The sequence below is a fragment of the Acomys minous genome (genome assembly GCF_964271855.1).
Source record: "Acomys minous genome assembly, chromosome: 10".
NCBI lineage: Eukaryota > Metazoa > Chordata > Mammalia > Rodentia > Muridae > Acomys > Acomys minous.
Window position 1 is genome coordinate 90,136,503 of NC_140491.1, and position 3,296 is coordinate 90,139,798.

Sequence of the window (3,296 nt, forward strand, 5' to 3'; positions counted from 1 at the left end):
CTTTTTAATGCAAGCTTTTGCCCAAACTGGCTCCAAATTACTGATCCTCATCCTCTAATATCTGAATGCTGAAATTGTGTGTACCATCAAGCCCAGCTAATGTATCTTTTCACAAATAGATTTCTTAGTATCTTTATAGATGCATGTATTACAGAATAATTAAACCTTACTTGTTTATTGTTGGTTTTCAACTAATTACCTCAACTATTGTTGAACCGGTTGGCCTGAAAAAACGTATCTGGTACAAAAACTATAATGCTTGATGTGGATGCTCAGTGGGTTTGATGCCACCCAATTTAAAAAGAAAGTCTATCTGTACAGCTTGTTTTTCAGTTCTCATTTTCATAATGAAAAATGTTCCCTAATTTAATTTTCTTAATGTCAAGAAAAGAATTAGTCCTGCTCGAGGATAAAATGTACTGTTTGAATTTGGCAATTGTCTGGCAAAAATTAATAGGATAAACTCTCAAATGATTTGTGAGTTTAGAAAGATAATAGACTTAACACTTTTAAGTATTTAAAAGTTCCCCCTCCCCAAACTAAGTATCACCTAATCTTAATGCCTCCACAGTCTTATAATGAGGGAATGGACAGACACATATTCAAAAGGATTTGTATGTATGATTTTACTCACTGGGGCTACTTGAACAAAGCAGTACGTATTTTTCTTTAAATTTGGCTTTTATGTTAGTTTTAGTTTCACATTAAATTGAATAGAAAGTATAACTACTTCACATGTATGCCTGCTTCCTTCCATATATGTCTGTCATATTGAAATGTCTTTAAAATAATGTATTATAGCAGGTTGTGGGGGTGCAGAGGCAGATGGATCTCTGTGAGTTCAACATCAGCCTGGTCTAAAAAGCGAGTCCAGGACAGCCAAGGCTACACAGAGAAATCCTGTCTTCAGGATGTATAATGCAATGTGATTACTATTTGAGTATATAGTAGTTTCGTTGCTCTAAAAATCTCTCTGCTATTCATGCATATCCCCCCAGAAATCATGGAAACTATTGTGTTTTTATATCTTCATAGCATTTCAAATGTCATATAGTGGGCTTACACAGTCTCCACTCTTTCTCTTGACTATTTGATTTAGCAAATTTGCACCTTTAATTCTTCCATATCTTTTCATTGGCTGAAAGATCACTTATTTTTAAAGTCAAATAATATTTCATTCCCTGAATATACCAGAGTTTATCCTTTCACCTGGTGAAAAAACATCTTTCAACATTTTAGGAATAATAAATAAATCTGCTGTTATCATTGTTGTCCTTTGAGTAAATACCAGAAAATATGATTGTTGAATCATGTGATAAAAATATATTTGGGTCTGAAGGAGAGCAGCAAAACATATTTGGGAGTAGCTATGCAACATTGCATTACAAGAAACAAAGGAGGAGAGTTCTTAGCCCATTTCCTTGGTAGCAAATTTTTGTCAGCTGTTGCAATACCTCTGCAATGATACCTCATCAATATTTTCATGTACATTTTTCTGGCAAAATGTAATGTGACTCTTACTATCTGTATATTATACTTTGATGAGATGTCTGTTTAAATCTAATTTTAAAAAGCTTTAGTCTTATTTTATGTGTAGGACAGCTTTGCCTGCATGCATGGCACTTTGTGCTCAGTGCCAACAGAGGTAAGAAGTGGGTGTCAGATCTCCTGGAAGTGGAGTGTATATGTTTGTGAGGCTCCATGTGAGTGCTGGGAATCAAACACAGCTTGTCTCTACGAGCAGAAAGTTCTCTTAATCCAGTGGTTCTCAACCTTCCTACTGCTACAACCCTTTAATACAGTTTCTCATGTTGTGGTTCCATTGCCACATAACAACTGTAATTTTCCTATCATTATGAGCTGTAATATAAATATCTGTGTTTTCCAAGGGTCTTAGGTAACCCTTGTGAAGGGAGTCACTTACCCACAGTAACCCCTGGTCCCTTCTCTAGCCTTTTTCTTTCTGCTTATTTTTTTTTTACATTTTTGAGATTATAATATAATTTAATCATTTTTCTCCTTCATTCATTATCTCCTCAAAACTCGCCCATATGTTCCTTCTTTCTCATTTTCAAATGCATTGTCTTCTTTTCCATTAATTGTTATTAAATGGATATATATACACACATATATATTCCTAAATATAATCTGTAGCCAGAATTTTATTACTTTGTAGGTTCCTTTCTCTCTTTTACCCTTATCTACATCTTCTTCCCTCTAACCCGATAACACTAGATAGGAGAAAGTAAAGGATAGAGGGGAAGGGCTGATGCCATTGTTAGGCTATTTCCTGTTTATTAGGGGCATCAAGTTCCTTGGGCAAGTTTGATCTTTGATTTCAGGATATTAACTTCTTCTTTTCTTTCTTTCTTTCTTTCTTTCTTTCTTTCTTTCTTTCTTTCTTTCTTTCTTTCTTTCTTTCTTTTGCCCACGACTACTTGATAAACCACAACCGACAGCATCCAACATCATCCCCCCACAACCAGCCTCCAAGCAATACCAACTCACTTGGGATCTAGCATTTATATGTCCTCTGAAAAGTTCCCAGAATTCTTAATGTCACAAAATTACAGAAACTATCTCCTGGCAATGCCATGCCCCTGCCAGAGCACAAGGAAAATAATAGTCAGCTGCTGGTAAGCAACCTCATATCCACACACCTGGGATTAAAATGAAAACATATTCCCATGACATTCCTGTAGGGTTTTTAAGAAAGCAAAATTACAAAATTCTCACTACACTAACCTTCTCAGTCTGTGTAGTACTGTTTGTATGTATATGTATTCAGGACTGACCATTTGGTATTGGATAACCATTTGGGGTTATCATCCCTGGGGAAGACGATTTCTGTCATTTCCAACTATAAAATAATTTCTGTTACTACTTCATAACTGAAATTTTGCTGCTGTTATACATTGCCATGTAAAAATATGTGTTTTTCTGATGGTCTTAGGTGGCCTCTATTAAAAAAAAAAAAAAAAAAAAAAACCAAACCAAAAAAAAACCAAAAAACAAAAAACAAAAAACAAAAAAAGTATCTGGATCCCTTAGGAATGTCATGGGAATATGTTTTCATTGCTTAGTTTTCTGTACCTCTCTGTGTAGGGTTGAGGCCTTGTGGTTTTTCTCCCACTTACTTGGCCTATCTATGTAGGCTCAATTTTCTTAACAAATATATTCTGTTATGAACTTATTAATCGAGCATATGTCACTTATAACCCGACTAACCTAAACAATAGGAAAAGAGGATTAAAGAATACAATCACAAAACTGTAAGAATATTAGTTCCAAGGAAT

The 3,296-nt window shown here is 34.8% G+C and overlaps 1 long non-coding RNA gene across 1 annotated transcript in view; it reads right to left on the reverse strand.

The window, feature by feature from the left end:
* The window catches only part of LOC311607391, a 5,342-nt gene extending 2,921 nt beyond the window's left edge, over positions 1-2,421 (reverse strand). Inside the window, exon 1 of the long non-coding RNA XR_014782578.1 lies at positions 2,352-2,421. This is a non-coding gene — a long non-coding RNA (uncharacterized lncRNA). The remainder of the gene's footprint in view (positions 1-2,351) is intronic.
* Positions 2,422-3,296: the final 875 nt, after the last annotated feature.